At 61.9% G+C, this 27,375-nt stretch overlaps 1 protein-coding gene across 8 annotated transcripts in view; it reads left to right on the plus strand.

The window, feature by feature from the left end:
• Positions 1 to 27,375, plus strand: part of SEPTIN9 (septin 9) — a 149,696-nt gene that overhangs the window by 91,094 nt on the left and 31,227 nt on the right. The window contains exon 1 of one of the 8 annotated variants that reach the window (XM_043585702.1): positions 2,347 to 2,409. The exons of 4 other annotated variants lie outside the window; for them this stretch is intronic. The gene's annotated coding sequence lies outside the window, so the exon portion shown is untranslated. Of the gene's footprint in view, positions 1 to 2,346; positions 2,410 to 24,590; positions 24,616 to 24,822; positions 24,848 to 25,113; positions 25,212 to 27,375 lie in introns of those variants that run through there. 3 more of the 8 variants (XM_043585700.1, XM_043585699.1, XM_043585698.1) reach the window with 3 other exon arrangements.

Here is a 27,375-nt window from a genome sequence, read left to right on the forward strand (position 1 = left end):
AAAACCTCTTGGACGGTTCAAAGGTAGTACCGGGATCATCACCCTGTGCACCTCGGCCCCTCCCCGGGCCGGACGCTGTTCACAGAAGGCAAGGGGCAGAGACCGCTGGATGTGGCCGCTGTCCCTCTGAAATGGGAGCCGTGCGGCGTGGCAAGGTTTCCAGGAGGGACCAGTCCAGAGGACCACAGCAACCCCCCCCGCCGGGGGAAGAGAGCCCCCTACCCTCCTGGCAGAGCTCTCAGGGGTGACGATGGGGGCCCCGGGTCTCAGAGGGGGACAGGGTGGTCCAGGCAGGTGAAGGGCCTGGGTTTCAGGAATCGTGAGTTTGGTGTTGCCCAGAGAGAGCCTTTCAAACTTTCTTGGGCTGCAGCTCCTGGGAAGAAATACTTTTTTTTTTTTTTTTTTAATTTTTTTTTTTTCAACGTTTATTTATTTTTGGGACAGAGAGAGACAGAGCATGAACGGGGGAGGGGCAGAGAGAGAGGGAGACACAGACTCGGAAACAGGCTCCGGGCTCCGAGCCATCAGCCCAGAGCCCGACGCGGGGCTCGAACTCACGGACCGCGAGATCGTGACCTGGCTGAAGTCGGACGCTTAACCGACTGCGCCACCCAGGCGCCCCGAAGAAATACATTTTACACCACCGACCGGGACATGCGGATGTGTGGCTAGATGAACGTGTGTGGGGGGGGTATAAAAATGCAGCGTTTCGCAGGAGGGATTCCTACCTTTACTGTGCCTGCCGCACTCTCGGGATTTTCTGTTCTTTCCTCTTTTTGGGTGGGGAGAGCTTTTCTTATTTCTTTTAAAGCAGCTTTCTTGAGATACGGTTTACAGGCCACACGGGGCACTCATCCAAAGGGTACCTCTCTGTGGTTTTATCCGCAAAGTTGTCCAGACATGGCCGCGGCCCATTTTGGATTATTTCCATCACCTCAGACGGAATCCCTGTCCCCTTTAGCCATCTCCCCGACCCCCTTTTCTCCAGCCCTAAGCGGCAACTGGCCTTCCTGTCTAAATCTGCCTGTTCTGAACTTTGCCTAGAAATAGGACCATATGGTAGGTGGTTTTCTATGACTGGCTCCCTCCACTCTGTCTAATGTCTTCAAGGTTCACCCACACCGTAGCACAGATCAGAGTTTCATCTCTTTCCTTCTTTTTATTTTAATTTATTTTTTTATTTTTGAAGGAGAGAGAGTGTGAGTGGTGGGGAGAGGGGGCAGAGAGAGGGGGAGACACAGAGTCTGAAGCAGGCTCCAGGCTCCAAGCCATCAGCACAGAGCCCGATGCGGGGCTCGAACTCACGGACCGTGAGATCGTGACCTGAGCCGAAGTCAGATACTCAACTGACTGAGCCACCCAGGCACCCCTAACTTCGTCCCTTTCTACGGCTGAGTACGGTTACACCGTGTGACCAGGGCACATCTGTGTCCCCACTCATCAGCTGATGGCCATTTGGGCGGTTTCTGCCTTTTGCCTGTTACGAACGCACTTGTATTCGGGGGGCTTTCTTAGGTATGCCCCCAGGCTTTACTCCCTGCCCCAAAATACCTTCTCCTCCGTCTCGAATCCTTCTGTGCCTATCCCCTGCTCCCCCTGGGAGACCACCCGCTGCCTGGGTGTGTTCAGCAGTTGGCTGTGAAGGTTAAGGAAGGGCACATGTTGCACTGGTGACATCACACACGTCGAAGCCCCCAACTCAGAGGCATTTTGGTTGGCTTCCTGGGCCAGACTGATTCCTGGAGAGGGTGGCCTGCCCAGGGGTCTACACGGGGCGGGGGGGGGGGGGGGGGGACTGCGAGGAGGGTGCTGATTGGACAGAGGGGCTTGGGCTGCAGTGGGTTTTCTCTCTGTTCCGCCCCTAAGGTGGGGGAGGACGTAGGCTGGCAGACGTAGCCTCCTGGTCCTGCAGAATTTGGGGGGTCGGCTCCCTCTTGTGCGCGGGGACGGCGAGCCGGTGGGGAGGACGGTATCATGGACCGGGAACTGAGCCCAGAAGGGACGCGACACCCACAGTCCCCGTAGTCACCCCAGAGCCTGCCTGAGTCAGGGTGTGATCCCTGCCCGCGCCCCCGGGGGCAGCGTCTGCTTCTCTACAGGGCCCAGTAGCCCAGCCCGAGGGGGAAGGCGGTGGGGGGGGGGGGGCTCTGTTTTCATCCTCAGGGTGATCCCCATCCTCCCTTCATTCTGGTCGAAGGGAAGGCCTCCCTTAGGTCCGTGGCTCCCTGCCTGCCGGCCTGCTGACTAATGCCTGTCTGCTGCCCGATAGGAAGGGCGCACGGTGAGGCAGCAGCCCCTGTCACACAGAGCTCAGGTTACCGAGGGTTTGAGGCACCTCCTGAAATAAGGCCCCAAAGCCACAGACCCTCCGGCGCAGCCTGGATTCCAGGCCCTCGGCCCCTGCACCAGGTGAGTCCAGGCTGGCTGTGGCAGGGCCGGTGCGGTGGGTTTGTGGTGTGGGGCTTGGCGGGGAGAGGGGGAGAGGGCGGGCCCTGCTCTGTCCCCTGGGCTCCCCCCCCCCCCTTCTTCCCGTGGCAGCCCCCGGGGGAGCCTCGGCCACTTCCTTTTGCTTCTACGGAGGAGTAACAGCTGCTCCGTCTGCTGCGCGCACAGAGGCCGACCTCACACCCAACCTCCCGTGTTGCCCGTGGTTTAGCAGCAACGGACATTCTGTTCTGGGGCGATGGCCCAGCTCCGAGAGTTAGAAGCCGAGTTCCCCGAGATTTAATTTAGCAGCAAGTCTCCCTCTGCCCAAATCCCTGCTTATTGTGCGTGCGTGTTCTTGGCAGGGGATTGGTGCTCTGCTCTCCGTGGGCGGTGTGGGCCCCCAGCCACCCTGGCCCTGGCGCCTGCCCTCCCCACCCCTTCCACCCCATGTTAGACAGCAGCCCCCCCCCCTCCCCCCATGCCTGCAAGCCCGGGAGACGCTCGGCTCCGGCGGTGGCCGATTCTGTTTGGACCCAGCAGGCCTGGGAATGTTCAGCCTCGGTGTCCAGAGGAGTCTTTGGGGGCTGGTGGGGGGGCGGCATTCAGAGTCTTCCGGTCACATGGTCGCACGCACTGTCCTGGAAGGATCCTCCCTGTCTCAACTCCCTCCCGCACATCCCTGCCCCTCCCTCCCCACCCCCAGGCCCTCCATCTGGCACAAGCCCCTCCTTTCTGGATGGGACGGGATGGGGCTCAGAACTGGAAGAGTCTTCTGGCCCTGGAGGTCCGGATCCCTGTCTCAGCAGTTAGCCACATCCTTATCTCCGCTGGGCGGGGGGTGGCCAATCCATTGACGGTCACCTAACCATCCCAGCGGGGTAAGGCTAGTCTCCGGCTATAGTGACTCTCCTTATCCCATTTCCTAGATTAGAACCTCAAGTCAGAGAGACCCTAGCCCCTGGCCTAAGGGCCCCCCGCAGCTAAGTGTGGATTCGGCTCCTGGGGGAGCTGCTGAACTGGCGGGGGAGGCGGGCAGCAGTGGTGGGGGCGGGGCGGGAAGCTGGGTCCCTGCCCGGAAGCTTTGGCTGGGGTGCAGAGGAACCCAGACCGGCACCCTCCGTTTGCTGCTTTCTTTTGCAAGGCGCCACGAGATGATGAAAGAAAACCCCGTTTAGAGAGCAGAGGCTCTGGGATTCCCCCCCCCCCCCCCCTTTCCTCCAGACCCTCAGCTGCCCTGGGTTTTGAAATAAGATACTCGTCAGGGGCTTGAGTGGGAACAGATTGGAAGTCCCACTTTCTCTCTCTCTTGGATCACAGCTGCAGGGAGCCCCGTGTGGCTGCTCGCCACCACCCGGCCGGCCCGGCCCGGCCCTGGCCCACTGCCCACGGCTCCCATCCTGTGTTTCTGCCCCCCTCCTTCCCCTCCTCACAAGACCAGCCCCAGTGCTGCCAGAATTGTCTGGGGGAAGTTTGGGCTGGGGGCGGCGGGGGGGGGGGGGGGGCGTGCCTTTGCAGTTGGGGAGGGGCTGAAATAAGACCCCTGCTGGCCTGGGGGGCACCTGGGGGGCTCAGTGGGTTGAGCATCCCACTTCGGCTCAGGTCGTGATCTCACAGTACGTGAGTTCGAGCCCCGCATCGGGCTCTGTGCCAACTGCCCGGAGCCTGCTTCGGATTCTGTGTCTCCCTCTCTCTGCCCCTCCCCTGCTCACACGCTGTCTCTCTCTCAAAAATAAAATAAAGATTTTAAAAAAAAATTAGGAAAAAAAAAAAAAGAGAGAAGACCCCTGCCGGCCTGGGACCAGCGGGAGACGGAGGCCTGCAGGCCAGCCCCCTGCCTGCCAGGTCTGCTCCCAGGCCTTGGAGCGCTGTCCCTGCATGTCCCTGAGCACTCCGTCCCGTGCGGTGGTGGCTTCCAGAGGCTCACCCGGGTTATCGAGTGTTCTGGAGCTCAGAGTAGTTCTCCACCCTCCTGCTGGGCTGGGCTGGGCGAGGAGGGAGCTTTCTTGACCCCGGCCCTGCCAGGGTGAAGGGCGGGAGTGGGTGGCGGGGACTGGCTGCTTCCACGATGATTCCAGAGGCCCTGCTGAGCCCCAGGGCGCTTCCTGAGCTCAGGCCCTGAGCTCAGCTCTTGACGAGGGTGGCCTTCAGCAGCACGGGGTCCTGTCCCTGTTCCCTGGACACGGTCCCTCGGGACATCAGAGGGAATGTCGGGTGGAGAAGCCAGCAGGTTTCCATTCCTCTTGGCACCCCGCCTCGGGACTGGGCAGGGCGGCCAGGACTGGAGCACGGCCCCATGGCTCTCTGGGAGGCCAGCCGGTCAGCACGGCCCTGGGGATGGCGATGGGGAGCGTCCGTCCTCGGGTCCCCTCACTTCTGGTCTCTGGGCCTTGGGAGTAGGCCCCAGGGTTCTGCCTGGGGATGCGAGGTGGGGTGAGCCGGGAGCCCTGGGAAACCGGCTGTCCTCACCCCCCAGAGCCCTTCCCTCAGAGCAGGCTCCTGGCCGCACGTGCCGATGGGGACGCTGATCCGTTTGAGGGGTCCCCGAAGCAGAAGACGTGCCCGTTTGCTGCCTTACCTCCTGGCAGGGCCCGAGTTCCACCTTCCAGGCTCTGGACAGTTCCGAATCTGAAAGTGTGGCTTCCTGGGCCCAAACCCACCCTCGGGAAGCAGGGCCTCTGGGGAGAGCCGCCTCTGCAAAGGGGAGTCTAAGAACACCGCAGCAAACCGCCTCCCGGAACCTTCCGGTTCTCTCCCCTTTCCTCTGGGGTCTCGGTCGGGACGCCGGTGTCGGCCCCAGGTGACAGCTGTGGGCTCTGAGATCACACCTGCCTCTGGGCCAGGCTGTGGATAAGTGTGAGGAGCTCTAGTCCTTCTGAGCACATTGTCCACCCGGGGCTCGGGAGCCCACCGCGGGGACCCTGAGAGGGGCAGGCTTGATGCTGGCTGTGACCACGCGACTGTGGGCAGCGTCTCTGGCCCAGGAGACTAGAGATGCAACCCCCCACCCCGGGCCAGTTCCTAATCGGAGGGTGCGGGGGCCAGGCTGGCCTGGGTCACTGCCCAGTGCCCCAGCGCCCCGAGAGCGCGGCTCTGCGGTGAGTAATCCTTCCCAAGGCCCCTCCTCCGCCACATGTTCCTGCTACAGGGGAACTTTTCCAGGGAGCCAGCTGACACAGTTGGCCTGGATCGTTTGTTTTTGAACAAGACTGAAAGGAGAGAGTGAGTAAGAAAGTGTGTGTGTGGGGGGGGGGTAACCGAGCAGGGGAAGGTCAGAGAGAGAGGAGGAAAGATCTGGAAAGTCCCGATGAGTGCTTTGGAAGCAGGTGCCAGCCAGGAGATACCCTGGAGGGTGGCGCCGGCCCTTGACGGAGCAGGGGGAGCGTTCTGCAAGGCGACAGCTGGCTGGACCCGGGACCTGGGCGCCCGCCCCTGGCTGGAGCTCTGCTGCTCTGAGAGCTGAGTTGTTTCCATTTTAGGGACCCAGTGGGGAGGCTGTCATTCTCCTCCCAGACTTTATTGAGATGCCATCAATCACAGTGACCGCTCCGAGGGCTGGAGCCCCGAGTTTCACGTGCTCCGCGGGACGGATCCGCACGGCAACCTCAGCGAACACGTACTGTTACTGTTGTCGAGAAGGTAGTGAGGCACAGAGAGGTTGAAAAACGCCCCAGGTCACACGGCTGGATGTGGCAGACCCTGGCTTTGAAGTTGAACACGGGGGCTGTTAGACCCCAGAGCCCCGGCGGGTTTGTAACTCGTGCGTGGCTTCTGTGCCACTCAGGCAGCTCAGAGAGGTCCCTTGCCTGTCAGGGCAGCCCCAGGGCGGTGTCGCCGTGGCTGAACTGGGGCCCGGAGGGGCAGGGGCTGCGGCCAGAGGCTCACTCCCCGGTGGTCGGCAGCCAGCCACCCTGGGGAAAAGGCCACGTCTTCCCTCCTGGGCCCCTGGAGCCCACGGGTCCAGGTCGGGGCTCTGAGCCACAGGCAGGAGAGGGCCCCACAGCGGCAGACCCTGGGAGTCCGGACTGCGAAGCCTGGAGGCTTCCGGAGGCCGCCGGCCCGGCTTCCTGTGCAGCTGGGTTCCCCCCGCACACTCGGTCCCGGGTCCGACCTCCCACATCTGGGACCGTCTTCCCAGGCTGGGTCACGTGGCGCGGGTCGGCACTGCTCCGGGCAGGGAGCAGCCTGCAGGGAGGGGGGCGCACGCCGGGAATGGACTGAGCGCTCGCTTTGGCCGAGGGCCCCCTCCGCGCAGGGGCGGGCCAGACTTCCGACTGGGGTCCCTCAGCCCTCACCCGACGCCGCGCAGGCCCTTTCGGTTGCCCACCTGTCCCTCTGTCCCCCACCTGCCCGCACCCATCCAGGGGACACGTCCACGTGCCCTCTGCGGTCCGTGTGGGGAGCAAAGCTGTCTGTGGCTCGGAGCCAGAAGTTGCAGGGTTAACCCAGCCCTGCTGGACACTGGCCATGGGATCCCGGAGACATCCAGGACCCCCCCCCCCCCCCGTGCCCCCGCCTCCCTGCCTGGCATGGCGGGTGTGTTTCACTTGCAGGGCTGGCCCCAGTCCCGCGGTCCTGGCTGCTGCAAGACCTGTGTTTGAGGATCCGAGGTCGGGAGGGAAGACTTGCGCTCTAGACTGGTGGGGTCTGCCTCGGGTCGGGGGTCCCCACTCTCTGCCTGCCTGCCTGCCCCTGCCCCTGCCCTGGCAGGAGACCCGTCGGAGCCAGTTACGGCCCAGGGGGCGGTCCGTGCCAGAGCAGGGGGAGACCAGGGGTGCGGGGTGGACAGGGGGCCGGGACGGTACTCAGGCCCTGCCCTGCTTGCTGCTGGAGCTCTGCTCATCGGGCCCAAGCGTCCCGAGCAGCCTGGGTTTGTCGGACCAGTGCCCCGTCCCCAGGCCATTTTGGTTTGATCTGTTCATTGTCACTGCTGGCATCACGGATGTCAGGTGTGCGGGCCGCTGGGCTCGGAGCTCTGCAGGCCTCTCCTGTAACCTTCGTAGCAATCGAGGAGGCACAGAGAGGCTGAGTTACTGGTCTGTAGTCACACAGCAGGTACCAGGGGGTGCCAGGACTCCAGCTGGACCTCTCACCCCAGGGCCTTTGCATGGCCAGAGTGGGACATTGGCAAGGAAATGAGGTGTAAGGTGTGGCCTTACACTTTGGAGCTTGGGCAGGGTGGCCCCGCAGGCCCAGGTAACTCAGTGACTGGTGCAGGCTGGGCGGTTGACCAGGCACGGCGGTCGTGTGCCAGAGAGGTTAGGGCGCTGACCCAAGTCACTCAGCAAGAGCCCAGAGTGCAAACAGCCGTGCTGGAGGGGAGAATGCCGGAAGCCTCTGAGCATAGGAGGGGGAGCCGTGGGGGTCACCGAGGGAGGGAGTGCTTTCCGGCTGGTGGGGTTCCGTCGCTCGGGTTCCTACTTCGTGCTGGCTGGCGGCCGCGGGCGTCATCCCGGAGCCCCCGAGAACCGATGGAACTCAGGTCCAGAGAGGGGAGGGGTGTGTGCCCGGGGCCACACAGCGGGTGGGGTAGGCTTGGGGGCCAGGCTTCGGGCACCCACTCCGTGTCGGGGTTTGCCTCCGGAGCTGTGGCCAGTCTTGGTAATGCCGGCTGCCGGTGGAGGGAACCACCTGCCAGGGAGCTGGGTCTTGCCCCGGATGTAAATGCCTGTTCCCATTCTGCAGAAGGAAAGTGAGGCTGGGACGTCACGGCGCCTGCCCAGGGCTGACCCAGAGGTGTGAGAGTGCTGGCCCTCCTTCCCACCGGGTCTCACAGCTCGCTAGCCCCTCAGACTGTGGCTGCGCCTTGCCGGGCCCGTGGGAGCTGGTCCCGTGCTGGCCTTGAGCGGGCCGGTCACTGGGAGGTTCCCTGCAGAGAACTGTGACCCCCTCCCCCCCCAACCGCATCCCGCAACGCACGGTTGTCAGATCCTTTCCCGACACGTTTCCGGGAACGGGCTCGGGGGTGGGTGCTTCTGGGGTTTGTCGGAGCGCACCTTGTCCTCTGCGTGGGGACAGACCTGGTGCTCGCTCCCTGGGTGTCCAACACGGGCAGTCTTTTTCTCACCTGGGAGAAGTGGGTGCTCAGTCCCGGGTGGCCTCTTTCTGTCGCCGAGGAAGGGGGACAGTGACGTTTTTGGAGGCAGGAGCCGACCTGCGTAAGAGACTACCCTCCTGGTCCCACGTGCCCCCAGCTCCGCTCCCTGCCTCGATGGGCCCGCAGCCCCCGTGGGCACGTCACCCCCTTTTCCTCCCTGGATGGTGGCTGGTCGGTAGGGGGCAGTGGAGGCCTCGAGTCCCCGGAGAGGCCTGGACACAGCAGAGTTGTCACACATCTGTCCCTGGGAAGCCTGTCCTGTCACACCCACAGCGGCTTCCCTCCCTGCTAACATTTGTCCTGGGGGTTGTCACGCCGGGCGGGGGCGGGGTGGGGGGGGGGTCCCCACCAGGCTGGGGATGAGGCAGAGCTGTGTTGATTTAAACTCCAGTTGAAGTCACGTGATCCCTGCAGCCCAGCGGGAAGTGACCTTACGGCAGGGCCTGTGGAGCCCCCACCACACGTCCCACCGGGGGGGTCCCGGACCCAGCCCTGCACGTGGAGGCGAGGGGACCCGGCCCCTCGGAGCCGTCTGGGGAAGACCCAGCCCAGGGCCCGGCTGACAGCTCTTTGGAACGTTCCGTGTGCCGGGCTGGTGGAGCCAGGGTGCCAATGGAGGGGGGCTGCTGAGAAGCTAAGAGGCATCTGCCTTCCTGATTGAAAACAACCCGTATTTCTCGCTATTTAAAAATTATGCCAACTCATGGCAAAGGCAATTTTTAAATTGGAACACTCTAGAGAAAACCGTCACTAACGATTGCATCAGAAGGAAATAATAAAGCACGGCTGGCATTTTCTTCCAGGCTGTTTCCCTCCCCGTGCGCTTAATACAAATGCCTTTTTAAAAATAGTCGAAATGGGGTCTGACGCCTCTTTCTGCCACAGACGGGAGTGCCTCCCCCCCCCCCACCCCCGGGGGTGGTTTCCTCCCTCTGCCTGCGTCTGGCGCTTCTGCAGGTTTGCGCCCGCTTGCTCCAGGAGGGCACGGCCGGTCCAAAACCACCTTTGGGGCCGTTGGGACTCACGAACAGGCCGGGGAGGCTTTCAGCAGAGGCTTGGCCCCTGGCGGGGGGCAGCGGGCGAGGAGTGAACCCCCTTGGATGCCGTCTCCCGTCATCCCGCGGGGTTGTCTGTGAGTGGCTCCAGCAAGAGTGTGGCCACAGAGCCGGGCCGAGTGACCTTCCTGGCGGCACGGCCTTGGCCACGGTACTTTGTTCCCTTCCGTAACATGGGCTCATAGAAAGAGTCAGGAGAGCTCAGTGAGACACGGGTGAGTTCATCCAGCGGAGCAGAGGCCTCAGAGCAGCTCACCTCACTGTCCCCGTCAGGGTCACGGGCACTTTGGGGGTGTTCTGTCCCCATCGCCCTCCTCTGTCATCAGGCTGTCATTCGTTCACCTTTTGAGGGGCCGGGCCCGGAGCCGAGGACTGGGGTTTCCGGGTGGGACACGAGGACACCAGGGACTGGCCCCGGCTGCCCCACTGCCCCGTCCTCAGTGGGTCGCCAGGCTAGCAGGGGAGGGGGAGGGGCGGCTCCTACCCCCCTGTCGCTGTGTGCCCTGGGGCGAGTTGCTTAGCCCCTCTGTGCCTCGTTTCCTGATCCCTTGAAGGAGGGGAGGAGAGCCGCAGGAAGGCGCCAGTCGATTGCGGTGGGGGACGCATGTGATGCTCTGGGAACAGAGCTTGCGGTTCATAAACTCTTACTCGGCGTTAGCGTTTCTCGTAGCTGCCGTCCCGAGAATTTTCCTGGATCTCGGGACACTGACAACCGCAGATGGGATGCTCTCCCCGGAAGCCATCGCGGAGGGACGGCCGCGGCGGCAGGAACGGTTACCGACCGGGAGCCGCCGCCTGGAGCACGGTCGCTGTTCTCTAGGGGGAGGTGGCCAGCCCTGCAGCCCCCTGTCCCAGCAGCTTGAGTCCTCGGCCCTGAGAAGGGGCGGTGGGGCGGGTGGGGGGCTGACGGCCCTTTGCGGGGGACCTCATTCTCCGAGGGTGTCACTGCTCGGATGTGGAGGGGCCTCGCCCCCTGTCACCTGGCGGGTCCCCGCTGTGTCCTCAGCTGCTCCAGCAGAAGGCTTTCGGGGCCACGGAACGGAACCCCCGCCTCGCGGTGGCCCGGGAATCGGCTGTAGCCCGAAATGAGAAGTCCGGAGACCAGGCCGCTCGGGGATGCTGTGAGCGACGCCCCGTTCAGCCGTCGTCAGGTGTGGCTTTGCTCTGGGCCCGTTCCCGTGGTCACAAGGTGCTGCGCATCCGGAGGAAGGAGAGCCTGTCCTGTGAGCCTCACCTCCAGCCCCTCGGTGCCCCCTCAGGCACCCTTCCTCCCCCGAGCCTTTGCCTCCCAGCTCCGGGTCACGGCCGGGACCCGGCCTGGTGGCTCCTGCCCCGGAGCACGAGGTGTTTGTTACACGAGGTGTTAGGGGCGGCTGGGACAGGTGGGGCCGAACGAGGGAGCACGGAAGAGGCCCCCGGACTCTGGCTGGCGTCTGAGCAGAGACGGGCCACCTCGGGGCCAGTCCTTGGTGACCAGGTGAGCGAGTGAGGCGGGACGGGTTCTGCCAGCCCAGCCCCCCCACCCCCACCCCTTCCGTGCCAGAAAACCAGCAGCTGCGGCCCAGGGCACTGGCGCTCTGGCCGGAGAGGGTGGGCTGGGCCGGGGCCTGACCTCCGAGCCGGATCCAGCCGTCCCAGGGACAGGCTGTAGCTGCCCACGCTGGGGAGAATCTGCAGGGGGGTGGGGGACAGGGGAGGCCTGGCTGCCCCTCTGCGTCCCCTTCTCTGCAGGCTTGGCCGGGGGTGCGCCCTGCCCTTTCCTGGTCCCCCACCCGCCTTTCGTGTTCCTGCTGGTTTCCTTTCCTGCCCCCTCCCTCCGGCGCCGTATGGTACTAATTAAGTCCTTCCGCCCGCCGAGAGCAGAGCTTGTGTGGGGCCTCCCCCGACCCCGGGGTGGGGGTGGGGGGGGTCCCCTCGTCTTCTGGCTCGCGAGAAACCAGACGTTTTGCGCGTGCGTGTGGGTTTCGGGACAGTGCGGGACTGAGCCGCTGCCCGTCTGCGTGGGTCCGAGTCGCGCTTTCGACTTGGGGGGGGGTGCCCTTGGCTGGGGGTTCGCAGGCGTGCTCCCCACGCTCCCTGGGACAGGCAGGGTTCCTCGTCCCCATCCAGGCAGCTCCTCTCCGGCCTGCTTTCTGTGGAAGGCTCCCTAGAACAGGGCCTCGCAGTGAGGAGGCAAGACCGGCCCAGGCCCTTGGGCGGCTGTCCCCCCACCCCCTCCCCTCTGCCCACCTGGGCCACCTTCACCCCGTCCTCAGCTGGAGGGAGGGGGCAGAAAAGGCAAAGGAACAGGACGCGAGGGAGCCATGGGTGGGGCGGGGGTGGGGCGGCGGGCGGCCCCAGCAGCACCTGGCTCCGCGAAACCCCGAGTCCCAGGTATTCCTGGGCTCCCCACGCCCCACCCCTGGCCGGCCTTGAGGGTTGGCGTTGGCCCTCGTGCAGGAAGCTAAGGCGCGTCTGGAGGAGGGAGGGAGAGGAGTGGTTTTGAAGACGACAAGGAGATCTTTCACCGTCCTCGAGTGTGGACGGAGGGTGGTGGCCTGGGGCCTCCGTGGTTCCTAACTCAGGGGGGTGGTCGGTCACTGGGGACTAAGGCCGGTTTCCAGCTTCTCCGCTGCTCTCACCTGAAGGGAGAGAGGCAGGCGGGGAGGGCGGCACCTTCTGTGGGCTGGGGCCTCGAGCTGCAGAGGACGGACGGGGCCCCGACCACGCGGACGGGGGTGTGGGGGTCCGTTCATGGTGACCAGGGCTGCCCTGGGACTCCGCGTGGCCTGAGGGCGCTTTACCTGGCGTACGCACCTCCTTTAATCCCATCCTCCTCCGTGCCGTGAAGTCAGTTCTGTTAGTATTCCCATTTCACAGCCGAGGAGCTCAAGGCAGAGGGATTAAGTAACCTGCCCAAAGTCACACAGCTAAGTGGGCGTCACAGAGGGAAGGTTTGCATCCCGGAAGCCTGACTCCCGAGCCCCTGACGTACCTCCTCGGACCTCTGACTTAACTCTCTCTCCTTATGGCGGAGACCGTGAGGCCAAGAGAGGGGCGGTGAGAGTTGGCCAGGGTCACACAGCAGGCTGGTGGCCGAGCCGGAGGCCCGGCCCCCAGGCCCTGGTTCTGTGGCCTCCCCTTAAGTGGCTGCCTGTTTGGAGGTGGAACGGCCCATCCTTGGGGTGGGGCCGGGTACACAGGTCAGCGAAGCCCAGTCTCCCCACATATCATTCCAGAAAGATGGGGCACCTGAGGGAGACAGACACCCTTTGGGCTAACGACCACAGCTATTCGTCATTGGATCCTTTACGGTTTTGAGGGTGTCCTTGGGCCTCCCACCTCTGTCCCGCACTCGGGCACTGGGCGGCCTTCAGCTCAGGTACGTTGTGTGTGTGTGGGAGACTGCCAGAGAGGCATCTGAGCACGTTTGCTCCTGAGCCCTGCCTTTGTTTATTATTTTTTTTTACATTTATTTATTTATTTTGAGAGAGAGAGAGAGAGAGAGCAAGAGGAGAGGGGGCAGAGAGAGAGAGGGGGCGAGAGAGACTCTCAAGCAGGCTCCGCACTGTCCGTGCAGAGCCCGATGCGGGGCCCGAACTCATGACCCATGAGATCGAGACCTGAGCTGAGATCAAGAGCCGCACGCTTAACCGACTGAGCCACCCAGGTGCCCCGTGAGCCCCCTGCCTTTGTGTCCTTGGTGAGGCGTGACCCTCCCAGGGGACCGCAGTCCGCACACCGTCCCCTGGGGCAGGGCCGGAGCTCGGGGGCCAGGCTGCAGGCAAGCACTGTGCCCCCCCCTCCCCCCGGGGTGTGTGTTCTCACGCGTGGCCTTGACTGCGCACGCGTGCGCTTTTATGCACGAGGGCTCAGGGGACTGGCATGGTGGGAGTGAAACTTCCCGCCTCTCCGGCCTCGAGGGGGAGGGCCCCGGCAGGAAGTTGGCGGGCAGCAAAGAGTTAATGCTAGATCCCGCCGCCCCTGTGGCTCCTCCAGCTTTTCCCAGGGAAAAGGACAGGAATGAGAGGCCTCTTCGGAGGAAGGGGTGGGTGGGGGATGCAGTGAGAACAGGCTTTCTGCACAGGCACCTCGAGCCACCCCGCATATTTAATCCCACCGACTTCTGCAGGCCAGCTGTTCAGAGCGAGCCCGGAAGGTTGGAGGGAGAGCTTCCAACAGCAGAAAGGGTGGAATGAATGTGGGATTCATTACTGGAATTTGGCAGGGCGAGGAGCCTCACTTTCTCCCCCGAGATGGGACGGGGGCGGGGAGGCCCTGGGCCGGAGCCACGGAGGGGTGGGGGCTGTCGGGCCAGAGCCCCTTCCCATCCCCCCACAGCGGAGCTCCTGGGGCCCCTGCTCGCCGTTCCCCGGGCTCACCCTTCCCCTGAGAACCGCAGGCGGGAATCACGTCCCTGGCTTGCCCCCGCGCCTCCCCGGCCTCTGCCGGAGAGAACGGCCTGGCCTCTGCGGCCCCTGCCACCTCCAGCCTCCTGTTTTGCTGCCCTGGCCGCTCTCACGGAGGCCGGGCCGGGCGTGGGCAAGAGCGGCTTCCCGGCAGCCGCCCTCGGCCTGGGAGCAGCTGAAACGTACCGACGCCCCTGCGGGGTGGGCCGAGTGTCCGGGCTTTGGGAGGGCACCCGGGGAGAGGGCCAGGGTGCCACCACGTGGGACCGGGCACAAAGAAGTGTCCCCAAGCGTTTCTCAGGGCAGGGGGGTCCCACTGGGTTCCGGAAGCGTTCTCTGCGGGTGCAGTTGGTGGAATCTCTCTTTAGGGAGGAGAAAGGGAGAGGCCAGTGTTGGATTCTGACCTCCACAACTGGGAGATGACAGATTTATGTTGTTGTAAGTCCCGATGTTTGTGGTAGTTTGTTACAGCAGCAACAGGAAGCTAATACAGTCAGGAAGTGGTGATCTTCTGGAAAAATTCCGGAGGCATCCTCCATGTCCCGAGCCTCTGTGTGCCCACTTTGGGCTCTCCCAGCCTCTCCCAGCTCCAGACCCCACAGGAAGGCTCCCCTGGGGCAGGGCAGGAAAGACACCAGTTGAGAAACCTATTTATTCCCCTTTCCACAAGTGAAGGCGAGGGTGAGGGTCGGAGCACTGGCCTCATTTTTGTGTTGTTTTTTTTTTAAGTCTATAGCCTGAAGAGGGTTCAACTTCCTGACTTGTGAGTGAGGACACTGAGGCCCAGGGAAGTTCAGCGGCGGGTTCAGGGGTCTGCAGGGAGTTCAGGCCGGGTGTTCAGCCCGTCCCCCGAAGCACTGTCCTCAGTGGTGGTAGACGGTCACGGGTGTGGGGGCCTCCTCGGCAGGCTGCTGCCCTCCACCTCCTGCCGGGGCCACTAGGCTGCCCAGGGCTCCCCGAGACCTTGGTGAGTGGGTTTGCGATGCCCGCTGACCCCGAGGGCCCCCCTGTGGCCAGAAGTTAGAACTTAGGCTCTTCGCTTCTGGCCATGAAACAGTCATTTCGTGAGCTGAGCGGGGACCCGGTGAGCAAGTCCCCACCCCTCACTACCGTGAGCACCGCATTCTCAGGTCTGGAAACAGGGCTGCGAATGACACTTTAGGACAGTCGGGACCTCCAGCCTCATCACTTGCCGCACCCCCCCCCCCCATCTTGACTCCCAGAACTCCTTTCTGTGGCCCCCCGTAGGCCCCCCCTGCCTGGAACGCCTGCCTTCCCACCGGGGTTGGGCCTCTTTCGGGATTCATGAAGAACAGCCTCGCTGGCCGGTTCTCAGGTGCTGCGGGCCCTTGCTAAGCGTTGCCAGATCCTCTGCGTGGGTTCCACGCCTACTGCTAAATCTTAACCTTGTGACTCCGAGGCCTGGGCGGGCAGGGCCCCCGCACCTGGGACAGCGCCCGCCCTCGGGACGGAGCACACAGCGTCCCCCACGAGGGGCCGAGGGAAGGGAACCATCCAGTCTCCGTTTTCATTATTTCCCGTGATGAGTATTGCCAGCATTTTACATGTTTGATGTACTTTTTAAAAGCTTTGTCTTGGGGCGCCTGGGGGGCTCGGTCGGTTAAGCGGCCGACTTCGGCTCAGGTCGTGATCTCGCGGTCCGTGAGTTCGAGCCCCACGTCGGGCTCTGGGCTGACGGCTCAGAGCCCGGAGCCTGTTTCAGATTCTGTGTCTCCCTCTCTCTGACCCTCCCCTGGTCATGCTCTGTCTCTCTCTGTCTCAAAAATAAATAAACGTTAAAAAAAAAAAATTAAAAAAAAATAAAATAAAAAAATAAAAGCCTTTGTCTCGAAGTTACCTTAGCCTCTCAAGACGTTACAGAAGCAACCATAGAAAGTTCCCGTACCCTTTACCCAGCATCCTCCCTCAGGAGAGCTTGGTTCATTATCAAAGCCAGGAAATGACAGTGGTCTCATTCAGCTCTTAACCAGCTTTCGGGGCGTTTACTGTCTTCGGTGTGTGGGTCTGTGAGATGTTACCACCTACCTGGATTCATGTAGGGCACCCCCCTCCCCCCACCCCAGTCGGGAGACAGAGATGTTCCGTCCCCGCAAAGAATATTGTCTGGTTTTGAACTTACCTAAATGGCGCTACAGAGCATGCTGTTATCAGACACATTTTTTCTTTCATTTTGGCTTCTTTCACTGAATGTTGTGTATTCCTCTTTTCATGTGCTTTTTACTTTTATTTTCTTGAGACCGACAGAGAGAGCGTGCACGTGCACGAGTGAGCGAGGGACAGAGAGAGAAGTGGGGCTCAAACTCACAAACCGTGAGATCGTGACCTGAGCCCGAGGGGGACGCTCACCCGACTGAGCCACCCAGGCGCCCCCGAAGATTTCTTGAGTTTTTAGTAAACGTGCACCATCTCGGACAGCGAACAGCTGGAGTCTCTGTCCAGCCCGAGCAAAGTGGGCTCCTGGGTGGGGGTGGGGGGGTGCTGGCACTTGGGGTGCTCGGGTGTGTGGGGTGAGCCCGGGGAGGGTCGGCGTCCCCTCTCTGAATGATGTTCCAGCAGCTTCCCAGCCTGTGATTTCCTGAGCTCTTGGTCCTGGGAGGAGACAGAGGAGGAAAGAGCCGGGCCGGCTCGGGCCTGGATCACTCAGGCCGCTTCGTTTACGGGAATGGTGGTTTCACCTAAAGGCATGAGGGGTTTCGGGGACCCCGCACCACAAGCGGGTTCTGGGGCTGACAAAAGCCTCGTGTCAGGTAGCCTGAGACCTCAGACCTGAGACTGAGGCCTCTGCCCCCAGAGGAAAAAACAAGGCTTCCGTTGGCTGGGACGTTTTCTGCCAGGTCATGAAAACAGGCCCCGTAGTCACTGGCTCCCCTTAGGTGGGAGCATCCTGTGGTTTTCAAAGCCCTTTGAGGTTGTCAGCTTGTTATCATCTTGCTCAGAACCCCACAAGGGGGGAGGGCAGGAGGTTTGAGCAGCCTCCTTGCCAGCAGCCCGGTAGCAGGTGGTTTGTCGCCCTCGGTTTACAGGTGAGTAAACTGAGGCTCAGGGAGGTGACGACTTTTGCCGGTTAGCCACCGAAAAGCTCACGCCTCGTTATTCCCTAGGGCCTGCGAAGATTTCTTCAGCGTGTGTGTTTTTTATCTATTTTTGAGAGAGAGGGAGGGAGAGAGAAAGCGTGCTTACAAGCCAGGGAGGGGCAGAGAGAGACGGGGACAGGGGATCCAAAGCAGGCTCCGAGCTGTCAGCTCAGAGCCCAACGCGGGGCTCCAACTCACGAACCGCGAGATCGTGACCTGAGCCCGAGGGGGACGCTCACCCGACCGAGCCACCCAGGCGCCCCCGAAGATTTCTTGAGTTTTTAGTAAACGTGCACCATCTCGGACAGTGAACAGCTGGAGCCTCTGTCCAGCCCGGGCAGCGACACGTGCTGTTTGTTGTTTTGCATGTCCCGTAACTGGGAGCGCGTCACGTAGAGTAGCATCCTTGCGCAGTTTTTCGTGCTTGCAAATTAAGGTCCTGCGCCTCATGCCTGTGGTTCTGGTTTGTGCATTTTCGCTGCCAGGTGGTCATCGGTGGGTGGATGTACCACAGCTTTCTGTTCTCTCCTCGATGGACATCGGGTTGTTTCCAGTTTTCGCCGTTAGAAACAATGCAAAAAAGAAAGAAAGAAAGAAACAGTGCTGCGTACCCATTCTTGTGTCCCCTGGTAACCCAGGAATGTGGATTTAGAAATATTATTGTAAAAACCTGTAGCCTACCTGCGGGGCTTGTGATCTCTGTTCCCGCCCCAGCCTGTGTCCAGAGAGTCTGGACTGATCTGATGCCTGGCCTAGAGAGAACGGACGGGCTGAGAAGTCGAACCCGTTGTGTCCCACTTCATTCTCTCTGGGGCCCTTAGAAGGTACTGTAGAGGCAAAGTGGTTCCACGTCTGAAAAGGTTGGGAATTAAAGAGTTTAAAATAAAAATAAAGGGGGGGGGCGCGCCCCGGTGGCTCAGTCGGGTGAGCGTCCGACTTCGGCTCAGGTCGTGATCTCGCCGTCTGAGAGTTCGAGCCCCGCGTTGGGCTCCGTGCTGACAGCTCGGAGCCTGGAGCCTGCTTCGGATTCTGTGTCTCTCTCTCTCTCTCTCTCTCTCTCTCTCTCTCTCTCTCTGCCCCTCCCCCGCTCACGCTCCGTCTCTCTCAAAAATGAATAAATATTTTAAAAAGTTAAAATTAAAAAACCCTCACATTATAAAATGTCAAACATTTGATGTGCTGGTGTATGTACTTGTAAACCTCAAAAGAGGGATGGTGGAGGGTAGCAGTTGATCGATATAGTTGTGGAAAAGTTTTAGGATGGGGGTATCTTGCAGGGCAAATTTTCCTGCTTTAACAGACTTTGAGAACCAGGGGTCTGAATTCCTGGCTGTGGGTGTGGAAGGTGTGGATCTGCAGTGAAGAGAGGGTTTTTTGGGGGGGGGGGGGTTGGGTTTTTTTTTTTTTAGTAGGTGCTGGTGAGGAAAACCTTTTCCTCTATCCTCTTAGGTTCAGTCCTTGGGGCCTGCAAATTAAACTGACAGGCGCCGCACCCCCCCCCAGCCCCCCAAATTAAACCGATAAAAAGCCATACGTATGAGCAAAAGATAGCTCTAATCATGTACATATGGGAGTTTGCAGAAAAATATGACTCAGATGGGCAGTTAGAATTTGAAGCTTCTATATACTATCCTAGTAGGGGAAAGGGAGGGGGAGAGGAACATTTCCTGGAAAACAAATGACTTTTTGGAAAGATAAATGGCCCCTTAGGACAGATGGGAAGTCGATAGCTTTGGGAGTGTCTGTTTAGGTGTGGTGCAAAGACTTCTCATCTCTTGTGATAAAGTCCGACTTCCCTGGTTGCTTCGCGGAGGGGAATGGTAGCAACCGTGTTCTTTTGCGAGTTCTGCTTTTAGATCAAGAGATTTCAGGAGCTCAGATGTCCTTCTTCTTGCTCTTTTCCGAGTCCCGGCCAGGCCGTGGGCTGTGTGGAGATACTTTAGCAAAAGCCCGAGCCTGGCCCGCTGAATCTCCAGCTCCCCCCCCCCCCCCCATCAGCAAGAACTGCGCGGACCTTCGGGGTTAAAACCAAGTTTCTCTGGGCCGAAGGGTTGATTTTGTCCTAAGGCAGGATAAGACCTCTTGAGGATGGACGCTTCCCCCGGACGGTTGAAGGAGCTGTTGACCCTGAGAGCTGCACTCATCCGAGCGTGCCTCTTGGGTACATTCCGCTCCAAATGCTGTCAGGATCTCGCCAGATCCCAGCTGTGTGTGTGTATGCATCTATCCGGCCTCAACGGTACTTCTCAACCCGGACCACACGGTAGAGTCCCCTGAGAAATTTTCCCAAAATACCAAGCCCTGGATCAGTTAAATCAGAATTGCTGGGGTGGGGCCCGGGCGTCTCTGTTTCTTACCGGCTCCCCTTAAGAAGGATGGAGTGCTGCTAGGATTGAGATCCTGTTTCCAGAAACCAAACCAATAATCCTGCCCTTTCTCAGCCCGCGTCCCGGAGCCTCGGTCCCCCTCTAAATACGAAACCCTGTATGGTTTGACTCAAAATCCTATCATCTTAGCTGCTGGGCTTTTTGGTTTGGGCCCTCGTTTCAGTGAAGGGGAGGGGAGGACCCACAGTATCACACCTAAAGGCGACCTGGAGCGCCCCCACCTGGCGGTCCTCCCTCCTGACACCCCGGAGTGTTCCATAGACGCCTTGGGGGTTTTTACTGGTCTTTGTAGGGTCTGAGTGTTCCGATGCTGGGCGTCTAGGATTCTGGCTTTGTATCCTCTGGGAGTTCGGAGCCCCAGGGCGCGCAGTTACCGAGGGAGGGAGGGGCGGGTGGGGCTGGGAGTGTGCCTGGAGCTTCTTTGATCCCACTGAGTGGCCCTCGAGCCGGGATAATGCACCGGGATAATGGGATGACAAGCGGTGGCTGCAGACGAGGAGCACAATTTCCTAAAGTTAAGATATCATAACATCGTTTCTAAGACACACTGTTGACACGGTGGCTTTTCTAGAGGAGAAAGAAATGTGTATTAAAGCCTCCTTGAGGGACAGTGGAGGAGGGAGGCACGCTTGTTAGAAAGGAGGAAGTGGGGCCTTCCTGCCCTGCGCTCCCCAAACACGTTCCAGGAGCGGGTGAGTAAGTCAGCCTGGCAAGTGCTCCAGATCCCGGGGACCGAAGGGTGGTCCTGGCTGAGGGAGGCCATCTGGAGGACTCCCTGGAGGCGGTGGCCTTTAGCGGGGAGCAGGGCAGGGGGTGGGGGTGGATTTTAGGTGGGGTTTGGGAGATGGCAGGGCCTGGACAGGGGGTGTAGGCTCATTAGAAAACAGCATGTGTAAGAGGTGGCCGAGCTGGGAAGACGGTCCCTGGGGTGGCTCTGGGGACGGAGGAGAGGCTGTTCTCCTCTGTCTCCAGGGGGGCTGGGATGAGGGCGGAGGAGACCCCCCCTGTGCTGTTGTGCTGTGCAAACCCCTGCCTTGGGGGATGAGGGGAGGGGCCCGCCAGGTGGGCGGAGCCAGGTGGCGGCCCTGAGAATTTTGTCAAGTGGTCGGTTACCAGTGAGAAGGCCAGAAGCCAGACAGAGGTTAAGATGCCAGCAGGTGGTGGAAAGATAGAAGCCACGATGCAGACCAACTGTTAGGCGGTGGGGAGAGAGCCCACGGGCCCAAGGAGGGGGCTTGTGTTTGAGACGGGGGGGCAGCCTGCCCGTGTTCCTCCTCGGCCAGGTTGCAAAGGGACCTGAAGAAAGACGTCAGCTAGTAGTGACTCAACCGCCAGCCTGCAACGCTAGCCTGCGGCGAGAGAGAGACTTCGCAGGCCTCTCTCCCTGCAGGCAGGCCTGAGCCCTCACCCTGGGGCCTCTGGGAGCCCCCACCTCCCCAGGGACAGCAGGACCTTGTGTGGGCTCCCCTCCCCCCGGGGGGTGTGTGTGGCTGCACCTGCTGGCTTCCCACATCAGCGGCAGCCCCCTGCCCTCCCGTGTGGGAGTCCAGTGACCGTCCGGCAGAGGAGAGGGAAGGATCCTTTCTTCTTGGCCTTTGATGGGAAGCATCGGCTGCCTCCCGTGGGGTTTGCCCAGGGTGGGTTGGGAAAGAGGTTGTAGGAGGGGCTGAGGCTTGGCAGGAGCGAGTTGGGGGCCCCGGGCCCTGGGGCGTGTGCGTGTGTGCGTGTGTGCGAGAGAGGGAGAGGGAGGGTGTGGTGTGACCACTTCCCTTCCCTTCTGCTGCTGCTGTGACCCACATGAGGGTCTCGGGCATCACGTGGGCATCACGTGGGCATCCCGGCACTGCGGGGTGGGTGATGCCCTCGGACCGTGCTCTACTCCCAGTGGGCCCATTTGGAAGTGGGAGCCTGACCCAGCTGTCCCCCTGTGGCTTTCAGAATAGGACCCTGTGGCAGGACAGCTGACCAGTGCCTCCAGCTCCCTGGCGGCTCCCCCAGGGAGGCCAGTGGGTGAGCAGCACCCACTGGCGGAAATGGTCTAGGGCATCCTTGTCAGCAGGGGACCCCCCCCCCCCCACTCCACCGCACGGCCTCCTGGTGCCCAGTAGGGGGGCTTCCTTGGCTTTGTGGGCAAGGGTCGAGCTCAGAGGGGGCTTCCTTGGCTTTGTGGGCAAGGGTCGGTCGAGCTCAGGGTTGGACGGTTCGACTTAGATCCCCCTCGTTGGGGCTGGGAGGGATCCTCTTTGCTGCTTCTGGACCCGAAAGTTTCCTTCTGGCCCGGAGCGTCCCGTTTCTTCGTTCCTGCGAGGAAGCTCCCCCCTTACAGTGGTCCGGTCGGGACTGCAGGCTGTGTGAGTGTCCTGGGGCCGCTGCGACCGAGGCCTCACCCAACACAAACCTGTGCCCCTGCAGCTGTGGAGGCCACAGGCCTGGGGACAGGTGTGGGCGGGGCTGGCTCCTGCGGGAGGCCCCTGGGGAGTAGGGCACCCTCCCTCAAGAGAAAAAAGGATGCATTAAACTTGCTTTTTTTTCTGTAAATACTTTTTTTATGGCATCAAACACACAGGATGTGAACTTTACCGTTCGAAAGACTTAGCACTTTCACAGTGTTGTGCAACAGCACCATGATCTAGCTCCAGAACATTCTCATCAGCTCCAAAGGAAACCCCGTGTCCATTAAGCAGTCAGTTCCCACTGCCCCCCCCCCGCCCCCAGTTTGGCAACCTCAATCTGCTTTCTGTCTTTATAGATTTCTTTTCTAACCAGTGAAGCTGTTTGTGACTTTGAAGTCAGTAAACAAAGGCAGGATGAGTCGTGGTTGGAAGGACATACACGAGGGGATGTTGGAGTGTGGAATCCCTGGGCTCAGAAAGGGCAGGGTTTGTGGTAGTTCAGCTGGACCGCACGCTCCTCTCCCTTTCTCCTTTCTTGGGGTCCCCGCCTGGGCTCCCACCGCCCCCCGCCATTCTCCACTCTCTCCCTTTGCAAATGGCCCCAGTACCTCCGCAGAAGGGGGACACTGTGATGTAGAGATCGGTGGCCTCAGCGATATCTTTCAGTAAAGCTACGGTGGGTCCCATCAAGCTGTGCCCTGCAGCACCCCCAAAGTAGCCACACCCCCGCTGTTGAAAAGGGGGTGTGGGGCTACAATCAGACGGTCTACGTAAACAGCTGTCCAAGGGTCTGGTGTAACCAGGGTGAAATCGAGAATGTCCGGGACGGTGGCCATTTGAAACGTGGCTAGTCCAAGCCGGGGGCGGGTGGGGGGGGGGGTCCTGTAAGTGCACGGTGCACATTGGACTTCATAGACTTCAGTACGGAAAGCAGAAAGAATGTAAAATACCTACAAAGTGTTTATGTTGATGACGCGTGGAGTTGATAATAGTCTGGCTCCGTTAAGTGAAAGGTATGACACGTCACCTTTTCTTGGTTTTCAGTGTGGCTGCTGGAAACTTCAGAATTACAGACGTGGCGTGCTTATCGGGGACCTGCCTTCTGTTTTCTGCTGGGGGATCAGGCGGGGAGCCCTGCAGGCCTCAGGCTGTTCCTCTAGTCCAGGGACCCCCTCCTCCTGTGCTCTGGAGACCCCCATCGGGTGAGCGATGAGTGAGGGAACATGTGGAAAGCACCCGGGTTGTCTCCTGGGCCAGAGGTGAGCAGGGGGGGGAGGAGGTAGGGCAAGGGGCGGCCTCAGAGAGCGTGAGGTTTGCCCACGTGTGGCCCCGGAAGCGGTGGTGGGCCCTGGGGGGGGGGCAAAGCTAGGTCAGGGGCGGAGAAGGAGCTTCTAAGGGGAGTACTGAGAAGGCGGCCCTCTGCCCACAGGACAGGTGCAGAGTGGAGGTGCATATCCAGGCTCCTTGTTAACCTTGACACCTGGGACAGGAGTCCCCCCCGGCATCCTTTGTCCATGGTTCTTGGAACTGTCCTTCGGGGCCCCAGTGACAGGGGCCCAGCAGGGTGGGCAGGGGGTGGCAGGAGCCCCCCCCACCCCCGACCCTCGACTCCCCATCCTAGGAAACCACCTTCTTGGAGGAAAGAGAGGCGTCAATTTTGAGTGGCCACTCTTCCTGATCCTGGTCGTCCTGTCCCACTTTAGTTCTCGTGACTACAGTTGATGGGCCCACTTGACAGGTGGGGAGGGCCCAAGCCCGCAGGGTTGGGTCATGAGCCAAAGCTATCTCCAGGGAAGGGGGCCGGATTCTGGCCTCTGCCTCCGAGGCCCGCGTCTCAGATCCACCACCGCCCCCCCTCCCGCCGTGATGGGAACAAGATCTCCGGACACGCATCGCTCCCCTGGACGCTCCCCGTCTTTGGCCAGGTGCCCAGAGACCACGGCGGCGGCTTTGCACTCTGCGTGGGGTGGGGAGGGGAGGACAGCGGCCCCCTGAAGCCTTCATGGTTCGGAGTCCGTGGCCGGCAGGGGTGGGCAGTGCTTGGGCTGGTGCTGCTGGGGAGAGCTGGCTTCTGAGGAACCCCAGGGGGACCGGCTGGATGTGGCCGGTTTGCCAGTGTGGCCAGTGGGTGGGTGCCTGGGGGCCTCGTCCACCAGCCACGTGGGGGGCATGGGAATGGGAAGGAGAGCCGGCCTGGGGAGCGGGTCTGGGCCAGCTGGCCCTCACACCACCTTCTCAAGGTGTCCCTCAGGGCTCCTCTGCACTTGAACGACTCACTCCCCACCCCTGCAAATCCCCCCAACACCCGCGGGAGCTCTCTGCTAGTGGGGAGGAGGCCTGGGGCTCCCTTGGCCACTCCAGCGCCTGGGAGTGACTCACTCAGGGGTCAGAGGTCGTGGCACGGGATGGGTCTGGCAGATCCCAGCGTCCAGGCCCAGCCCCAAACAGGGTGGTTCCCAAGCTCCTCCCTCTGGGGGGACCACCTAGCCCATCCCCCCTGAGGGTCCCAGCACCACACCAGGCTCTGCGGGGGAGGGTGACTCATTGCCAGGGCCCTGAGGGCAGTAGAAGCCGCGGCTCGGGGAAGAAAGAAAGTGCTCAGGGTGAGCTGGCCCCGCCCGTACCTCCCCGCCCCGCCCGGCCCCAGTTCCCCTTCTCGAGGCTTCTCCCTTGGGGCCGTCTCCACCAGGGCGCGCTTAGGCAGTTGAGGCTCTGGCCCCTGACCGCTTTCCTGGGGGAGGTCTGCCGACCTGAGGGAGCCCGTCCGATAGCCTGGGTGTGTTATCTGAGCCGGCCGGGGGTCAGGACCCGTTTGGGGCTCACCTGGCAAAGGGAGGGGGGTGCTGGGCGGGGCAGCAGGGACCGAGGGCGCCCCCGGGCAGTGTCAGATTCCCGGCACCACCCTGCACTCCCGTCCCGCCCGCCTCCCCCGGGCAGGACAGTCTGGGAGGAGGGGACTCTGCGGGCGCCCTGACTTGTGGCCGGGGCAGTTGGGACTGGACGTCCAGGTGAGCCGTCTTCCCTCTCTCCCTCCCGGAGCTCTTTCCTGGGGGACCCTGTCGCTTTCCTGGAGGCCGGCTCGGGAGCTCGGCTCCTTGGCGTTTCTTACGCACACAATGCACCCCGGTTGGTTTCGGGCCTGCAGCCGGGCGCCCCTTCTCTCCTCCGCCCCCCGCCCCCGACTCGGCTCCCCTCGCCCTGCCCCCGAGCCTCCGGGCTCAGGCGGTCCCTCCTACCTCTGCCCGCGCTCTGGGAGGCTCCTTGTTCCGCGGCCACAAAGCCCCTTTGATCCTCTGCTCGGCTCCGAGCCATGTGACCCGGTGGGCGGGCCGCGCTCTCCGGCAGCCAGCGCAGCCCGACTCAGCTGCAGGGGTGAGTCCTCCGCTCCCTTTGTTCCTTGCGGCCTCGCACCGGCCGTGGCCGGGGGCCCTCAGGTGGTGCGGCCGCCCGGCGGTCCTCCGACGGCCCGGTGGCGGGGCCGCGCGCGGCGCCGCCCCGGGGGTCCCTGTCCCCCACCCGGGCCCGGCCCCCCGCTCCCCACCACCAGCCGGCGGGACGGCTCTGGGTCCCCGGGAGAGGGGTGGCGGGAGCTCGGTCTCCACGCGGGGCCCAGATTTTCGGCCGCGGAGCAGGAGAAAAGGGCTTTGTGCGGCCACAGCTATCTCTTTGTAAATATTGGGCCAGCTAAGCCGAGTGGCCAGGTCCTCCCGCGGCGGGGAGTTTCTCGCAGCCGGTTTCCCACTTGCGGGGGGCTTCCCTGGCTTCCAGGAGACCCGGGAGGCACTCGGATTGGCCACCGCTGCCTCTTAAAATCGTTCCGCACAGATTGTCAGCCGTTGGGGCGGGCGGCTGGGAGGCTAGCTTCGGCAGACCCTGGACATGCGGGTGTCCCATCTGGTATGGGCGCGGGGGACCCTGCCGCGCTGTCTCCGGGTCCTGGGGACGGCGGGGGTGGGGGGTGGGCGTCTGGACGGCGGCTTGTGCCCGGAGCATCCTGGGGGGCCGATGCCACTCCCTGTCAAGGAACGGGGCTGTGGGGGGGTGGAGGTGAGGGAGGAGCTCCTTGGGGACGTGCCTTCCAAAGAACTTTCCAGCCGAGACGATGGGAAATCCCCCAGACTCAAATCCCACAGCCAGCCGGGCGAGCCCCCCCCGCCCCCCTTGTGCACCCGCGCTGGGATGGCCGGGGTGCTTCAGAGCCTGTGCCCCCTGCTCCCAAAACTTCATCCCACTGCCCCCTGGGGATCGACTCAGCCAGTCCTGGTGCCCCTCTGCCAGGAAACCTGCCTCTTTTGTCAGAGGTTTGGGGGAGCATCTCTGCTCACCAAAGAGAAGTTTGGAATTCCTTTCCTGGAGGAAAATGTGCCGCCCGGGCCGAGGCTTCTGGCGGTAGGGATAGCACCCTAGCAGGAATTTGGTTTGGATCCCGCACGGAAAATCCTGTTAGGCAAGGACGGAGAAAAAGCCCCCCATTCCCTTCTTCTAATCCCTTATGTCCCCTTCTAATCCCTTCTAATCACGTGTGGGTTTCCCACCTCGTTCATGGGCGCTTGGCCTCCGTGGGTGTTTACATAAATGTCATTTCTCTTCTGGCTGGCTCCCCGTGGCAACCCAGGGGGGCTCCTTTTCAGGAAATAGGAAGCAGAATGGGTTTGTTTGACCATTTGGGGCTGGAGGACCAGTGTCTGTGTGGGACCTCTTTGGAAAGGTGGGATGCTTGCTTCTGTCCCTTTGGGTCTCCTTCGGGCTCAGGTGAGACTACGGAGGGAGGCCTCTTCTGTGGCTGACCCCTTTTAACATCTGCGTTGTCGGTGACCCCTCCTGGGCATCCCCACTGCCCCCCCCCCCGATTATTTCCGTGTTGGGGCACCTGCATCACTAATGTGGCTGCTGCTTTCTGTCTGTATTTCCGACAGACTGCTCCGTTTGACTGGCACCGTGTCAGGGACGGTGGCCAGTTCAGCTGGCGTGTGGGGAGGGCCTACTCTGTGTGGGGCACAGGGCGCTCTGAGACGTGGGGAGGGGGCAGCCACAAGGCCCCGCCCACCCGAGCCAAAGACAGCCCAGGTTGGGGCCTGTGGGTCATTCCCTGAGTGCCCCAAGCCTGGAGAACAGAAGCCCCAGAAGCCCCGCACCCCTTAAGGCAACCAGAGTCTCTGGGCTGACCCACCTCCCACCACCCCCTCCCCTCTTCCCCAGCCACGTACCCTCCCCACTTCCTGTTGTGTCATAGCCTGAGCTGTTCTTGTCAGATAGGAAGGATGAGACGCATTCCCTAGGGGCCTTCAGAGAAGGGGAAGACCCTGTCCTTAAGAAAGCACCCCCGCCAGCCTCTAGCCTAGCTTCCTGTGTTGTCAAAGGCTTAGGAGCTTCCGTTATCCGATGCCCCCTGCACATTTAAGGCTCGGGCCAGCTTTCCCAGGCCACCCAAGGGGTTCTGGGCTCCCTCCTGCTCTCCTTGGCCAGGTGCACAGGAGGGATGACTTTATTTCAGGGCTGGTGATCTCGGAGATCACCGCTGCCCGCTTCCCCGCAG

This window comes from Prionailurus bengalensis, chromosome E1, assembly GCF_016509475.1.
Source record: "Prionailurus bengalensis isolate Pbe53 chromosome E1, Fcat_Pben_1.1_paternal_pri, whole genome shotgun sequence".
Taxonomy (NCBI): domain Eukaryota; kingdom Metazoa; phylum Chordata; class Mammalia; order Carnivora; family Felidae; genus Prionailurus; species Prionailurus bengalensis.